Source organism: Mobula birostris, chromosome 26, assembly GCF_030028105.1.
Source record: "Mobula birostris isolate sMobBir1 chromosome 26, sMobBir1.hap1, whole genome shotgun sequence".
In the NCBI taxonomy this organism is placed as follows: Eukaryota; Metazoa; Chordata; class Chondrichthyes; order Myliobatiformes; family Myliobatidae; genus Mobula; species Mobula birostris.
Window position 1 is genome coordinate 41,266,252 of NC_092395.1, and position 18,153 is coordinate 41,284,404.

An 18,153-nucleotide genomic window follows, 5' to 3' on the forward strand; every position below is an offset into this window, starting at 1 on the left:
CCTGCGGAATGCAGAGAGAGGGGGGAGGGAAAGATTTTATTATCATTGATATGTGTTGTCTTGTGGCAGGAGTACTGTTGAAAGACATAAAAAGTGCTACAAGTTACAATAGATACATACATACATATATAGATTGACTGCACGTGGCCAAGTGGTTAAGGCATTGGACTAGCGACCTGAAGGTCGTGAGTTTGAGCCCCAGCCAAGGGAACGTGTTGTGTCCTTGAGCAAGGCACTTAATCACACATTGCTCTGCGACGACACTGGTGCCAAGCTGTATAGGTCCTAATGCCCTTCCCTTGGACAACACTGGTGTCGTGGAGAGGGGCGACTCGGCAGCATGGGCAACTGCTGGTCTTCCATACAACCTTGCCCAGGCCTGCGCCCTGGAGAGTGAAGACTTTCCAGGTGCCGATCCATGGTCTTGTAAGACTAACGGATGCCTTTATATATTTATTAGATTGATGAAGTCCAGAAGAGGAATAACAAGGTAGTGTTCATGGGCCATTCAGAAATCTGATGAAAAAGAGAAAGATGCAGTGACTCAATCACTGAGACTAATCTTCAGATTCCTGTACCTCTGCCCTGATGGTGGTAATGAGAGGAGGGTATGTTTAGATGGTGAGGACCCTTAATAGTGGCTGCTGCCTTCTCCAAGGTGTTGCCATCTGAAGATGTCCTTGACAGTGAGAAGGTGTGCCCATGATAACAAAGATGAACAGGAGTAAGCCATCTTTCCCATTGAGCCTTACCCTTCATACAAAAAGATCTTGGCCAATCTGGCTGTGGACTCAATTCCACCTACCTGCCTTTTCCCCGTGTCTCCTAACTTCCTTGCTATGCAAAAATTTACTAACTGTATCTTAAATGTATTTAATGAGGTAGCCTCTACTGTTTCCCTGTGCAGAGAATTCCACAAATTCACTGCTCTCTGTGAACAGCAGTTTCTCATCTCCATCCAAAATCTATTCCCTTATTTGTCATATCCCTTTCAGACACTCTTATGTTGAATGAAGTGCCCTGAGTAATCAGAGTGGGAGTGAGGAGGCAAAAGGAAAGGCACGCCATGAAGTGTTAACTGAGGTCAAGAGGACAATGGTTTCACTGGTGAATGGGCGGAAATGTGATCAGTTGTAAACTGCTGAAGTGAGTGGACTCAGATAAGGGCTTGTGAATGGAGGTTTTCACCAAGTCTGTGCCTCAGGTGTAACCTCCAGTGGGAAAGCCAGGTGTTGCTATGGTAATCTTTTACAAATATCAGCACCTAAGTTAGTTAAAGCTTGCCAAGCCTCCAAGGGTGTCCTAGAGTTGCAGCGATTAATGACTTGTCAACCTGACACTAATTCCTCAGTTGCTGGAGAACTCTCACTGAAGGATTAAAGGATGATTGGATTTAGTTCTCCTGTTCTGATTACTCCAATGCTAAGCTATTGAAATCTGACCTTCCCTCTAGGGAGGCCTTTTCTGGGTTATAAAGATTTACTCCAGAATTTTGACTGCATAGTCTGTCTGGGAATCCCATGGAATGGATTTGATTTTGGGAACATTAAAGCTTGGCTCCATGTGTCATGGGTTCATCCTTTGTTAATCACACTTGAAACAGAAATGCTTATAACACACAATGCAGAGTTGGGATCCAACTAAGTAGTCTATAAATTACAAAGAGCAAAGCACTGCAGATCCTGGGCATCTGAGAAAATAACAGGGAATGGTCTAAAAAGTCAGCAAGTCGCACAACGTCTGTGAAGAGAGAGACATGTCCACCTAAACTATTAATCCTATTTCTCTCTCCACCGATGTCGCCTGACGTGTTGAGTATTCTGCAGTTCACACTGATACTTCCCATTTACTAGTTCCTACCCTTAACTTTCCCCTATCTCAAACACATCACCAACACCTTCCAACTGCCCGTTCCTCTGATCACCTTGGCCTTTACTCCTGGCTCATCCTGACCCACAATCCCTTTACTCATCATATCCTTTCCACAAACTCTACAATGAGAAGATACAAATCTGCAGCTGGTTCCCTTGATTTTCTCCTTCCTCTTACTCTGCCCCTCTCCCTATTCTTTTATTTCTTTCTTTCTCTCTGTTCTGCTGCCTTCAGCTCCTGCAAAGTAACTCTTCCTTTCTATCCCCATCACTCTCTTCCTAGCCCTCTATAACTCTGTCTCCCACACTTCCTCTCCTTTTCCTTGTCTCTGTCTCCCTGTGCCTCTGTACCTGTCTTTTTCTCTTTTCCCTCTCTCCCTAAGGCTCTCTCTCCTTCTTTCTTTCTCTCTTTTCCCTCTCTCCCTAAGGCTCTCTCTCCTTCTTTCTTTCTCTCTATCCCTCTCTCTTTCCCTCTCTTGATCTACATACATCCTTCTTTATTTTCTCCCTCTCTCTCTTTCTTTCTCTCAGTTTTATCAGAAATTGAGGGCGATGTGCAGGTGGGGCTCTATGGTAGAAGACAGGTGGGGTTTGGGTGTACATGGAACTTCCATTCTTATTCATATTTTCATTTCACATTTTAAGTAGTTTTTTTCTCTCTCTCTCTCTCTCTCTCTCTCTCAGGTTGTTGTGTGTTTGATTTTGGAGAAAACTGTAGTATTGAACATTGAATTATTGACCTGTTTAGAAGCATCTGAGGTAACGCAATTGTATTCCTTAGTGAACCATTGTGGACACTACCGTTCAGGACATGAGATAACTTTAATTAGTTGACCACAGCTTCTTCTTCTAATGGAGTCTCAGGCTCTGTCTTCCAACGTGTTTGCCCATGTTAATGATATCACTGTTACTATGGTAACCCAATTTATATCCTAGAATGAGCATGGAGCCTCATATCTTGGAGGTTGAGTGAAAATTATCGATGGCATTCCCAAGGATCTAAGACTCATTAGAAAGTAATGACCTTTATTTAATGTTTCCAAATGAAAGTTTAATTGAGTAAACATTGACTGAGATATAAGAGAAAGGTTACCTGCCTGACCTCTTGGACTGGCTTATTGTAAGAAGTGCCCGGCATATTTCTGCAATCAGCATTATTCAATGCAGAAATATGAACAAGCGCAATCTTCTCTGGGTTAAAATGTGGAGAATTTTGAGGAAGCAACGCTCTATCTATCTCTACTGCCTGCACCTCTCTTAATCTCTTAATCAGGTCATCCTTGGCCTCCTTTGCTCCAGGGAAAACATGCCCAATCGATCCAATCTCTCTGCTTAACTAAAGCCTTCTAATCCAGGCTATGTCATGATAAATACACAAGGGGTTTTAGATGCTGGAATCAGGAGCAACACACAAAGCGCTGGAGGGACATAACAGGCCGAGCGGCATCTAGATGAGAGTCAAGACCTTTCATCCAGGTTCTCAGGTGAATTCTGAGATGAAGTCTATATGAAGGATCTAGATCTGAAACATCATTGGTTTATCTCCTCCCAGCGATGCTCTCTGATCTGCTAAGTTCTTCCAGTGCATTGTGTGGTATATCCTGTTGAATCTCCCCTGCATTCTCTCCATATCTCTCCTGTGGTTTTGTGACTAGAACTGCACACAATGCTCCCAACTGCAGTTTAACCAGCATCTTGTAAAGTTGCACAGGATGTTCCCGTTCTTGTATTCTAATACCTGAAGTGTCACCACTTCTGAGTCTGAGGAAATGCAGAGAAGGGGGAAGGATTTCATTTGTGCTCAGATTACTTAGAATCATAGAAGTTTATTTACATTCTTTATTTAGTTTGCAATTGATCAGAAATCTCATTTGGAAATTGGCAACCATTACCACCAAAGACTTGCATTTATTTTGCGTTTCACCTCAGAAATTAATCAACAGTTAGGAAAGTGCTTGAAGCTATTGAGTCATAAAGTTAAACGGGATGGAAGCAGACTTGTCTTCGACCTGTATCTGCACCGTTAAATTCCCATTTACAATAATCCTATGTTATTCTTCCCACATTCTCATTTGGTTGAAAACTAGTGTCTTGCTGGGTGTTGCAAGCAGTCTGTATTTTTCGTTTGTGCTTGCATTTCCGTTGAAATTGTATTACATAACCCAGAAAAAGGTAATATGATGTATTCTGTATTTGAGGTACACAGCTGCCAGAAATTGCCCAAGTACCTTACATCTAACAATTCATGTTGGGGAATGTGGTCAGTAAAGCAAAGGAAATACTTTGTACATAGCAAGGTGCCATAAGTAGACATCTGTGCTTTTTTTTTGGCCCAGATGCACCAGTGCAGCACTTATTGCAGTTTCCTCACAGCTTCAAGGACCTGGCTTTAATCCTGACCTCAGGTGCAGTCCATGCGGAGTCTGCGTATTCTCACTGTGACTGCGTGGGCTTCCAACGGATGCTCTGTTTTCCTCCCACACATGCCACTTACTGGATAATTGACCATTATAAATTACTTCTAGTTTACTGCATGTGGATTATGGAAGAGTCAGAGATATTGATAGGTACGTGATCAAAATAATAATGTGGGGCAGTGGGTACTGTTATGCTTTGTAACTCCAGAAGCTAATCGAAAGGAAAACACGGGAGCCCAGGAGAATGTGTACACTTCATTTTTCACTTTGGTGAGGTATGGACATATGACGTGCTGTGGTAATGATGTGTGCCATTCACGTACTTCATACATATAACCCGTAAAGAATTATCTAAACAATAAAGAGAGCTTAATCAAACAATATTCCTCAAATATTAAATACACAACACACCTTCCTGCTTAGCAATAAACTCAACTCAATATAGAATGCTTCTATCTTGATATGTATGTACAGTGCCTATAAAAAGTATTCACCTCCCCCCTTGGAAGTTTTCATGTTTTATTGTTTACAACATTGAATCACAGTTGATTTAATTTGGCTTTTTTGACACTGATCAACAGAAAGACTCTTTTGTGTCAAAGTGAAAACTATATAATAAAACTACATATATCCACGGCATAATTAATTTTAAATTGTTCCACTCAGGCCTAAAAGTTTAATCGCTGTGGAGCATTTCTTACTCTTGTGGGATAATAACTTTCTCGATAAGGGTGGGAGGAGGGGTCACTCAGCTTGAAAGGTAAGACTTGTGCCGCAAAACAGTTCCGGTGCCTCCTCTGTGGAGACTGTACGATTTGACTATGGGATTGCAGGAAGTGGTTCTGAAAGCTCCAAACACCTTTCTCCTCTAACCATTGACTCTGCTCTCCTCAACTGATTGATGTGTCACCTCCAAGTGATGTTAGACACAATTTCCACCATGTACGAGAGTGGTCCAGTCTGTCCTTCATTTTACCAAGTAACCCACTTTTGATCATCTCTGTAATCCTTCATCAGGACTACGTGTCCAGGAGTGAAACATGGAACATGGTTTTTTTGAGCAGTCCTCAATTTGTCTCAGCTGCTTATCCGGCATACTCCTTCGAGGTTGTGTTTGAGGAGATCCAGGCGTGATTGCAAGGGATGACCCAGGAACAGCATAGCTGGTGAGTTGTTGGTTGTGGAGTACGGTGCATTGCGATACACAAGGAGGAAATCTGATTCAGTGTCAGTGTAGTGTGCTCTGCTGCCATTGCTCACGATGCGCTCTTTAGGCTCTGGAGAAAATGATGGCCTCGCAAAATTCACATGAATCCTCAGCTAGGGCAATGCAGGCCATTCCTTGATATGGAGAGGCTACTTTCGGCATCTTCTAGAGGTGTTGGCATCCCGAACAGTGCATGGCAAGCAGCTGATCTATCCCAGACAAAGCTTTGAGCCAACCCTTTCATTTTGTCCACACCTGAAAGACCGGTATATATTTCCTCAAACACTTTAACTCTCAGCTTGGATGGTATCTCAGCTATCAACCCCCACATAAGGCAACAACCATCAAAGGCAACTTCATCCTGGTGCTGATAAAAGTCGTGGAGCTAGAATTTCTGCTGCACATTCCAGCCCTTTTGCATGGCCTGGTAGACTTGAAACAGCGTGGAGTCTTCTCTGGTTTCCCAATGGATCATCTCTGCCGGAATATGAAGTTCTTAGATTTGCATTAGCAAGTATATATCAAGAGGAGTTTCCTATTTAGTAAATTTTTCCGGATTTTTTTTCTTCCAAAGGTAAACAGGACAATCCATCAGCATTTCCATGAGTAGTTGTCCTCTTAAATTCAATCCTGTAATTGTGTCCTCCAAGAAACTGAGGCCATCTCTGCATTCATGCTGTTACTGTTAGTGGATCACCCTTCTGTGGATTGAAAATGGACACTAGTGGTTGATGATCAGGAACCATGCAATTACTGGTTGAAATGTTTTGCACCCCAAACCAGACTCAAGGATTCTCTGTCAATCTGCACATAATGTTTCTCAGCAATGGTAAGGAAACGTGATGTGACTGTGACATGACTGCACCTATAGCATAAGGTGAGGCGTCACTGGACGATGTGGATCATAGTGTGTGAATATAATGTCTGACATCACCATTTCCTTTGTCTTTTGGAAAGCCACCTCACACTGCTTTGTCTTCCCCATTTGTAGTAATGAGTTCAAAGGGTTGAGCACAGTAGCCAGGTTTGGCAGGAACCTGTAGCAGCAAGCGACAAATCCAAATAAGGTCTGCTACTGTGACCCGTCCTTGGGCCTTGAGGCATCCACTAGTGTGAATTTTCTCAGCACACTTGTGTAATCATTGTGTGTCAAAAGTGCAACCACAGTAAGTGATGCTTGGTTTAAATAACTCACACTTGCAGCACCTTGCTTGGAGCTCATAATCTTCTAATCTTGCAATTTTGGATTTGTTCCTTGTCATCCTCATTGGTAAGAATGATGTCATCCAGATAACACTGTGTGCCTGGATAGCCTTGCAGCACCTGGTCCATAGCTTTCTGCTAAAACGCCGGTCCAGATGCTACTCCAAGGGTAAGCCTATTATAGCAATAAAGCTCTTTGTGGGTGTTTATGGTGAGGAACACTTTGGACTCTTCTTCCATCTCCATCTACAGATAGGCCTCAATTAAGTCCAACTTGCTGAAACGTTTCCCTCCCAAAAGGTTTGCAAAGATATAGACAATAGAAAATAGACAATAGACAATAGGTGCAGAAGTAGACCATTTGGCCCTTCGAGCCTGCACCGCCATTCTGAGATCATAGCTGATCATCTACTATCAATACCCGGTTCCTGCCTTGTCTCCATAACCCTTGATTCCCCCTATCCATAAGATACCTATCTAGCTCCTTCTTGAAAGCATCCAGAGAATTGGCCTCCACTGCCTCCTGAGGCAGCGCATTCCACACCTCCACAACTCTCTGGTAGAAGAAGTTCCTCCTCAACTTTGTCCTAAATGACCTACCCCTTATTCTTAAACCATGCCCTCTGGTACTGGACTCTCCCAGCATATGGAATATATTTCCTGCCTCTATCTTGTCCAATCCCTTAATAATCTTATATGTCTCAATCAGATCCCCCCTCAATCTCCTTAATTCCAGCGTGTACAAGTCCAGTCTCTCTAAGCTCTCTGCGTAAGACAGTCCGGACATCCCAGGAATTAACCTAGTGGACCTATGCTGTACCTCCTCCACAGCCAGGATGTCCTTCCTTAACCCTGGAGACCAAAACTGCACACAATACTCCAGGTGTGGTCTCACCAGGGCCCTGTACAAATGCAAAAGGATTTCCTTGCTCTTGTACTCAATTTCCTTTGTAATAAAGGCCAACATTCCATTAGCCTTCTTCACTGCCTGCTGAACTTGCTCATTCACCTTCAGAGACTGATGAACAAGTACTCCAGATCTCTTTGTATTTCTCCCTTACCTAACTCCACACCGTTCAGATAATAATCTGCCTTCCTGTTCTTGCTCCCAAAGTGAATAACCTCACACTTATTCACATTAAACGCCATCTGCCAAGTTTCTGCCCACTTACCCAGCCTATCCAAGTCACCTTGAATTCTCCTAACATCCTCATCACATGTCACACTGCCACCCAGCTTAGTATCATCAGCAAACTTGCTGATGTTATTCACAATGCTTTCCCCTAAATCATTGACGTAAATCGTAAACAGCTGTAGTCCCAATACCGAGCCCTGCGGCACCCCACTAGTCACCACCTGCCATTCCGAGAAACTCCTCTATACTGATATCCTCTATACTGGACAGAGGGTATTGATCTATTTTCACTACTGGGTTGATGGGACCTTAAAATCACCACAGATCCTGACAGACCCATTCTTTTTGGCTGATGGTACCACTCCAATTGCCCATGGGCTCCACTCAAGAATTCCTTCAGGCTCCATGCTATCTAGCTCACTGGCTACTTAATTGCAGATGGTATAAAGAGCTGGACAGGGTTTGTAATACTAAGGTGTGAAATTTTCATTTAACACTATTTTACCCTTGATATGTTTGAGTTTCTAATGCCATCCTTGAAAACTGCTTTGGCATCATCCATTACCTTTCTTAATTCACTTTCAGTCGACTCTTTGGCAGGGCATGTGGAATTTAAACTGTGATTGGATCTCCAATGAAGTTGCAGTTGTCTCAGCCCCACAAAGCTGGCTCTCCTGTTTTTACCACATACAAGCCCAATGTGCCCTGTTGGTTGTTGTATTTCACTGTTAGTCATAGTCATAGTCATACTTTATCGATCCCGGGGGAAATTGGTTTTCGTTACAGTTGCACCATAAATAATAAATAGTAATAAAACCATAAATAGTTAAATAGTAATATGTAAATTATGCCAGGAAATAAGTCCAGGACCAGCTTATTGGCTCAGGGTGTCTGACCCTCCAAGGGCGGAGTTGTAAAGTTTGATGGCCACAGGCAGGAATGACTTCCTATGACGCTCTGTGTTGCATCTCGGTGGAATGAGTCTCTGGCTGAATGTACTCCAGTACCCACCCAGTACATTATGTAGTGGATGGGAGACATTGTCCAAGATGGCATGCAACTTGGACAGCATCCTCTTTTCAGACACCACCGTCAGAGAGTCCAGATCTATCCCCACAACATCACTGGCCTTACGAATGAGTTTGTTGATTCTGTTGGTGTCTGCTACCCTCAGCCTGCTGCCCCAGCACACAACTGCAAACATGATAGCACTGGCCACCACAGACTCATAGAACATCCTCAGCATTGTCCGGCAGATGTTAAAGGACCTCAGTCTACTCAGGAAATAGAGACGGCTCTGACCCTTCTTGTAGACAGCCTCAGTGTTCTTCGACCAGTCCAGTTTATTGTCAATTCGTATCCCCAGGTATTTGTAATCCTCCACCATGTCCACACTGATCCCCTGGATGGAAACAGGGGTCACCGGTACCTTAGGTCTCCTCAGGTCTACCACCAGCTCCTTAGTCTTTTTCAGATTAAGCTGCAGAAAATTCTGCTCACACCATGTGAAAAAGTTTCCTACCGTAGCCCTGTACTCAGCCTCATCTTCCTTGCTGATGCATCCAACTATGGCAGAGTCGTCCGAAAACTTCTGAAGATGACAAGACTCTGTGCAGTAGTTGAAGTCCGAGGTGTAAATGGTGAAGAGAAAGGGAGACAAGACAGTCCCCTGTGGAGCCCCAGTGCTGCTGATCACTCTGTCAGACACACAGTGTTGCAAGCACACATGAGATTCCACCTTCAGGGAACTATGCAGCATTATTCCTAGATCCCTCTGTTCTTCTGCATTCTTCAATGCCCTACCATTTACCATGTATGTACTATTTTGATTAGTCCTACCAAAATGTAGCACCTCACATTTATCAGCATTAAACTCCATCTGCCATCTTTCAGCCCACTGGCCTAAACCTCTCTGCAAGCTTTGAAAACCTACTTCATTATCCACAACTCCACCTATCTTAGTATTATCTGCATACTTACTAATCCAATTTACTACCCCATCATCCATATCATTGATGTACTGTATATGACAAACAACATTGGACCTAGTACAGATCCGTCAGGCACACCACTAGTCACCGGCCTCCAATCTGACAAATAGTTATCCACCACGACTCTCTGGCATCTCCCATCCAGCCACTGCTGAATCCATTTTACTAATTCAATAGTAATACTTAACAATTGAACCTTCCTAACCAACCTTCCATGTGGAACCTTGTCAAAGGCCTTACTGAAGTCCATATAGACAACATCCACCGCTTTACCCTCGTCAACTTTCCTAGTAAACTCTTCAAAAAATTCAATAAGATTTGTCAAACATGACCTTCCATGCACAAATCCATGTTGACTGTTCCTAATCAGACCCTGTCTATCCAGATAATTATATATACTATCTCTAAGAATACTTTCCATCAATTTACCCACCACTGACATCAAACTTGCAGGCCGATAATTGCTAGGTTTACTCTTAGAACCCTTTTTAAACAATGGAACAGCATGAGCAATAGTCCAATCCTCCGGCACTGTTTCTAATAACATTTGAAATATTTCTGTCAGAGCCCCTGCTACTTCCACACTAACTTCCCTCAAGGTCCTGGGGAATATCCTGTCAGGACCCAGAGACTTATCCTCTTTTATATTCCTTAAAAGTGCCAGTACTTCCTCTTCTTTAATCATCATAGTTTCCATAACTTCCCTATCTGTTTCCCTTACCTTACACAATTCAATATCCTTCTCAGTGAATACCGAAGAAAAGAAATTGTTCAAAATCTCCCCCATCTCTTTTGGCTCCACACATAACTGTCCACTCTGATTCTCTAAGGGACCAATTTTATCCCTCACTATCCTTTTGCTATTAATATAACTGTAGAAACCCTTTGGATTTATTTTCACCTTACTTGCCAAAGCAACCTCGTATCTTCTTTTAGCTTTTCTAATTTATTTCTTAAGATTCTTTTTACATTCTTTATATTCCTCGAGCACCTCATTTACTCCATGCTGCCTATATTTATTGTAGATATCTCTCTTTTTCCGAACCAATTTTCCAATATCCCTTGTAAACCATGGCTCTCTCAAACCTTTAACCTTTCCTTTCAACCTAACAGGAACATAAAGATTCTGTACCCTCAAAATTTCACCTTTAAATGACCTCCATTTCTCTATTACATCCTTCCCATAAAACAAATTGTCCCAATCCACTCCTTCTAAATCCTTACGCATCTCCTTAAAGTTAGACTTCCTCCAATCAAAAATCTCAACCCTGGGTCCAGACCAATCCTTCTCCATTGAAACTAATGGCATTGTGATCACTGGACCTGAAGTGCTCCCCAAAACAAACCTCAGTCGCCTGACCTATCTCATTCCCTAACAGGAGATCCAACACTGCCCCTTCTCTAGTTGATACCTCTATGTATTACTACAAAAAACTACCCTGCACACATTTTACAAACTCCAAACCATCCAGCCCTTTTACAGTATGGGCTTCCCAGTCTATGTGTGGAAAATTAAAATCTCCCACAATCACAACCTTGTGCTAACTACAAATATCTGCTAACTCCTTACAAGTTTGCTCCTCCAATTCTCGCTCCCCATTTGGTGGTCTATAATACACCCCTATAAGTGTTACTACACCTTTCCCATTCCTCAATTCCACCCAAATAGCCTCCCTAGAAGAGCCCTCTAATCTATCCTGCCAGAGCTCCGCTGTAATATTTTCTCTGACAAGCAATGCAACACCTCCCTCTCTTGTCTCTCTGATTCTATCACACCTGAAGCAACGAAATCCAGGAATATATAGTTGCCAATCACACCCCTCCTGCAACCATGTTTCACTAATAGCTATCACATCAGACTTCCAGGTATCAATCCATGCCCTAAGCTCATCCACCTTTCTTTCAATGCTCTTAGCATTAAAATAAATGCATTTAAGAAATTTTCCTCTCTTACTCTCTGTTTATCACTAATGGTGCAAACAACTTTACTATCTTCTTTTTCTTCCTTCTGCCCTACATCTGTTCCTACACTCTGGTTCCCCTCCCCACCCCCCACCCCCCATATCTAGTTTAAATCCACTGGAGCCTCTCTAGCAAACCTACCTGCAAGAATATTTGCCCCCCTCCAGTTCAGATGTAAACCGTCCCGCCGGAACAGGTCCCACCTTCCCTGGAAAACAGCCCAATTATCTATAAATCTGAAGTCCTCCCTCCTGCACCATGTCTTCAGCCACGTATTGATCTGCGCTATCTTACTATTTCTAAACCCGCTTGCACGTGGCACTGGTAGCAATCCTGAGATTGCTATCCTGGAGGTCCTGTCCTTTAACTTGGTGCCTAACTCCCTAAACTCGCCTTTCAGGACCTCCTCACTCTTTCTACCCATGTCATTGGTCCCTACATGGACCACGACATCCGGCTGCTCACTCTCCCTCTTGAGCATACCGAGAACTCGATCCGAGATATCGCGGACCTTGGCACCAGGGAGGCAACAGACCATCCGGGATTCTTGATCTCTTCCACAGAACCTCTTATCCGTCCCCCTAACTATTGAATCCCCTATCACTACTGCTCGCCTCTTTTCCCTCCTTCCCTTCTGAGCTGAGGGTCCGGTCTTGGTGCCAGAGACGCGACCACTGCAGCTTGTCCCTGATAGGTCGTCCCCATCAACAGTATCCAAAATGATATACTTATTATTGGGGGGAATGGTCACAGGGGTGCTCTGCTCATTCTGTCTATCCCCCTTCCCTCTCCTGACAGTCACCCAGCTACCTAGACTCTTAGGGGTGACTATCTCCCTGTAACTCCTGTGTGTTTCTGCCTCTGCCTCACGAATGATCCGAAGTTCATCCAGCTCCAGCTCCAGTTCCCTAACTCGGTTTGTCAGGAGCTGCAACTGGATGCACCTCTCACAGGTGTAGTCATCAGGGACAGTTGTGCTCGCCCTGACTTCCCACATACTGTAAACGGAGCATTCGACTGCCCTGATTGCTGCCTCCATTACCTACTCTTAAGGTAATTAAATTAATTAAAGGAACTTACCCAGCCTTACCTCACTGGGAGCAGGCTCGTCCTCAGCCTCTCGAACCAAAGCCTTCCTATTCTGTCTCCCACTACTCCATCGCCCGCTCCCAAGACGCCCGTTCCGTTAATCTGCTAGCTTTTTAAATCTCCCGCTGCCTCACGGTTCGACTTTCATGCGCTTGCACAGTCGTGCCCTGTTCAACTGCCAAAGAAATGACCGACCTTTCTCAACCTGCTCGCTTTTTAAATCTCCCGCTGCTGCACGGTTCGACTTTCACATGCTTGCGCAGTTGTGCCCTGTTCAACTGCCGAAGAAATGACCCGAAAGCATTCTGCAATCAATAATCATTTTGGTTGTAAATCTTCCTGCATTACTTTCATGATATTAGCAAACCTCACTCTGGCTGGTTTGGTTGGAGCAATCAAACTTTTAAGCAAACTGTATGCTCTTCTACCTATTGCATTCAGTAACACTGGCACTTGTTTCTCATCAGTTATCTCATTTGTTTCAAAATACTGTTCAATTCATTCAGTATACATGATCCAGTTATCCGTTGTGCAAACAAAAATGTCTGTCTTTAGGATGTAGTCAGCTATTTCAGCTTTTTTAAAAATTAGTTATTATTTTCACTTGGTAATTACTGTTTATGAACCCGTGAATTTCATCTGTTTTCCACCTTTTTTTTAACTTAACGGTCTTTCTCTCCTCCTTCTGAAGGAAAAAATGTGCTGCACTTTTAATATAACTGAAATGTCTTGTTTCAACAATTAGGTAATCATCTCGGGTTTGTTTTCATCACCATTGTTATGTTTTGTACCTCCAGAAAAATTAAAAGAAAAACACAGGAGCCCGGGACAACGTGTGTGTTTCATATTTATTTTAGTGAGGTGCATACATATGACATGGTGGTGTAATGACATATGCCATTCATGTACTTTTACACTAAATCTGTAATGAATTAGGCAAACAACAAAGAATGCTGAATCAATCAATATATTTAAAATAATTTTCAACTATTACTAAAATATCAAATACACAACAGGTATGCCTTGACAGCTAGGACAGACTTTGCGGGGATGAATATCTTGCTTTGGCATAATCATCTATGAGAAGCATGAATTAGTTAGCTTTTTTCTCACTGTTGTCATCAGGACAGAGGTACAGGAGCCTTGGGTCTCACAGCACCAGATTCAGGAATAGGCACTACCCTTCAAACATCAGGCTCCTGAACTAGTGTGGCTAACTTCACTCACCTCAACTCTGCACTGATTCTATAATCTATGGACTTATTTTCAAGGAGTCTACTACTCATGTTCTCAGTATTATTTATTTACTTGTTTTTGCACATTTGTCTTCTTTTGCACATTGGTTGTAAGTCTTTGTGCATAGTTTTTCATTGATGCTATTGTATTTCTGTGTTCTAATGTGAATGCCTGCATAAAATCAATCTCAAGGTACTATATGCTGACATATATATTTTGATATTTACTCTTATTCCTGCCTGTTTGGAAATTTTCACGGAGTTGGAGTCATATTTAGCATTGCCTCCAAAGTATAGAACTTGTGACAATCTGTACATCCCTCAGGATTATATTGGAGAGCCAACTGAAATTACACAGAATACCTCTTGCACTACATTTTACGTTTTCAGTTGAGAATGCAACAAAGCATCCTTTTTGGAACCGAGCCACTAAAGTACAGACAAAAGAAAATGACAAGCAGAAATTTCTAGATATCGTTATTTAGTTTCAGCATTAAACATGAGGCGGGTGTGGAAGATAAAATTAGGAACAATATGGGAGATCAGAAACATGCAAAATGTTAAATAAGCTAATTCATCATGATGGGATAAATTCCTGAATCCTGGCAGGCTACATCTACACAATTTATCAGAACTTCGTTCCGAGGCATTTTCACATGTTTAATAATTCAGTTGAAGGAAGTTTAGAATCAGATGCATTGTGGATTAATTACTTTATAATGCTCTTTCAGAAGGGATGAAACATGACCATTAAACTGTAAAAATGGACAGCACAATGGCTTGTTAAATAGAGCTGTTAACTCACAGCTTCGGCAATTTAGCTTTGATCCTAACTTCCGGTGCTATCTGTGTACGATTTACGCGTTCTGTCTGTGACTGAGTGGATTTCTTCCAACCGTCCAGTTTCTTCCTACATCCCAAATCTGTGCTGGTTCATAAGCTAATTGGCCACAGTGAGTTGTCAATAGTATAAGTGGGTAGTTGGTGTTTTTTCCTCTGCGTAAGGTTAAAAGGAAGTGGATAGGGACTGTTCCATGAGTCAGCAGAGACACAGTGGGCTGAGTTACCTTCTCCTATGTTGCAAGATAATATTAGAAATCAATCAACTGAAAGCTGTAATATTTCATCGTGCAGTCAATGAGGATGGTAAAATGGAAAGTCTTGCTTGATCGGCTTCAATAAATCCAAACAAAAAGAGTCAACAAGGGCAACGTTGTAAGTACCTCGATTTCTGTATCTCCTTGATAAAGCTATTGCATAGCAAACTGATAAGTTTAGTTCAGAAGGTTAGCAGAATAGAAAGCTAGCTGATGACAGAAGGCAGAAAGCATGGAGAGGCAAGGCAGTTTTTGGGAAAGTGATTTTGCAAGGATCAATGCTTGGCTATTGTTCTTCACCACTTATATTCGTGTTTTCAACTTTGAAAAGAAGTATATGTTCCTAACTATGGAACAAATTCCAATTTGGAAGAAGAAGACAAGGAACGTGCTGTGGAGAATGAGGAGTGTAGCAATTTACAGAAAGATATTCATGAACTAGGCATGTAAATGACACTGAATTTCAACATCAAGAAGTTTGCAGTAATGCCTTATGACAAAGAAAATCACATATTGCTCAAAAAAAATCGAAGTGGAGCAGAGGAGCAAAGAGATTGCAGAGCACCAATAAGTAAGTTATTGAAAGTAATGACAGAGTAGTAACACAGAAAGATGCATGTAATGCACCAGGATTTACTTTAAATAAGACGTAACTGATAGAGAGAGAAGCTGAACCTTGGTTTGACCACATTTCAAGTTGTGGTCATCATACTTTGAGAAGGAGAAAAAGGCATTGAAGAGGTACAACAGATTTAGAATGATGAAATTACAAATGAAAGTTTGCAACTCAGCAAAGAGGCTCTCTTTATTGCAAAGTGCTCACTGAAGACTGAGTTAATTGAGACCTTCACATTTATGAAAGGTTTAGGTAAGAGTAGGCAGGGGATGTGTTTCCATTTATGGGGAGGAATAACCCAGAGTCTGTCAGTAAAGGCTGTCTGTCAAGCAGTCTGCAGGACATTTCTGAATGGTGGTGAGATTGTGGAACTCACAAACAAAAGGAACAGGTGAATGTAGCTCAATAAGTGCCGGAAGGAATAAAGGGCTAAAAGATATTCGAGGAAGGTTTGCAGAAGTGATAATGAAACATAAACACCTTAAAAGAACGAAGTAGACTTTTTGGTTCTGAATATATAAACCACTTCATAATGCATAACTTGAAGCAATTTCCACTGAAGGGGGTATCAAGAATGTGGGGATAGATTGACAATTTAGGTGAGAAGACAGGAAGCCTCACTCAATTTAGCAGCAGCTGTTGGTTAGTTCATTACTGCCTGTTACGCCGCTGGAAGCTCCTCCGTTTTTGCCTGTTCTTGGCCATTTTCTCCATTGTGCCCCAGCTGTGGTTCAGGGTCGTTAATTCTGCATCTATGGTATGGCGCCTAGTTATCTCCGTTGCATGAAACCACTAGTGCAGGGGGACTGGAAATTCAAAAGGGGTTTGGCTACACATGCAGATAATATAAAATGGATGCATAATCAGCCGTGATCTGATTAAACAGTGGAGTAGCGTTGAGGAGCTGAACGTTCTGCTCCTGTTCAGACCTGATATGGGCTGAAGTTGATGCCAGATGCAAAATATTCTCACATGAAGACTTGGATACTTAATATTGAAACGTGTGTTCTAGCTCTCTGGAATGTTCTGCTGTGAAACAGAATCACATCTGCTTCATTTTCCCAGGTTCTGCATATTGATCAATTTCCAACAACAGGAGTCTGACCAGACTTTGTTTTGTATTATTATTAGATTTTAGCTAATGTTATGGTGGGCATTTCGATGGTAATAAATGACCCTGGGCCAGAATGCCAAATGCTGAATCAGCCGGGTCATTTGTCTCCCTGTCTACTGTCAGACTATTCAGTGAATGGATGCGTATCTTCACCTTGACCTCACGTGTAACCTGAAAGGAGAGAGCCTGCAAGCTGCATTTAATGTTTTTTTATTCATGAGTTTCTGACTCATCCATTCAGTAGCTTTCACTCTCTGATGGATTTTATTCAGAGGAACCGGTGTGCTCTGCATACGAGCTGACTGTCTCTTAATGGAAAAAATATCAGAAGTTAAACCTCGCGATAGAATTGCAGGAAAGGATTTAGAAAACAGAATAGTTATAAAACACAGACCCCCTTCCGATCTCTGCTGCAGAATTATCTTTAGCCTGTGATCCTGACACTAGTTTTTGCCCAAAGGATATTAATAAAGTTGCTTTGAATGGCAAGGACATTGTCATTTTGCTGCATCCTTTATCTTCACACATTGAAAATTAAAAATTGCTGACTCAACATGTAAAGTGTAGGGATGGGTACTTGGGTCTATTGATGACCTGAATTAACAAGTGAAGTTCTGCAGCTCGTAGAAAAGCTGAGGTATTTTCTTTGAAATGGAAAGGTGTCCTTCCTCAGAAAGTTCTAAACTCCTGCTTGGACTATGACCCCTGGCTGGGCTCCAGACTCTTGTACAGGGTCCAGGCCTCTATTCAGATACGAAGACCTTACCCTGGGCTCCAGACCCCTACTCACATTCCAAACCTTTCCACCAGCCAAACTCAGTGCGAATATGTGCCCACAAACAGCAGTCTTTATCAATCTAATATCAAAAGAGCTGGAAGTTCCTTTTCCTCTTCTCCCTAGGCCTCCTGTCCCATGATCCTCTCATATTCCTTTTGCCAATCACCTGTCCAGCTCTTGGCTCCATCTCTTCCCCTCCTGTCTTCTCCTATCATTTTGGATCTCCCCCTCCCCCTCCCACTTTCAAATCTCTTACTAGCTCTTCCTTCAGTTAGTCCTGACGAGGGGTCTTGGCCCGAAACATCGACTGTATCTCTTCCTAGAGACGCTGCCTGGCCTGCTGCGTTCTCCAGCAACTTTGATGTGTGTTGCTGGAAGTCCCTTTACTTAGCATCAAGTATGAATTCCACTTGGGAGGAATTCAGATTCAAGTAATGA

The 18,153-nt window shown here is 42.5% G+C and overlaps 1 protein-coding gene across 9 annotated transcripts in view; it reads left to right on the plus strand.

Annotated features, from left to right (window-relative positions):
* Positions 1-18,153, plus strand: part of LOC140188305 (receptor-type tyrosine-protein phosphatase delta-like) — a 493,362-nt gene that overhangs the window by 133,260 nt on the left and 341,949 nt on the right. The gene's annotated exons all lie outside the window — the stretch shown is intronic.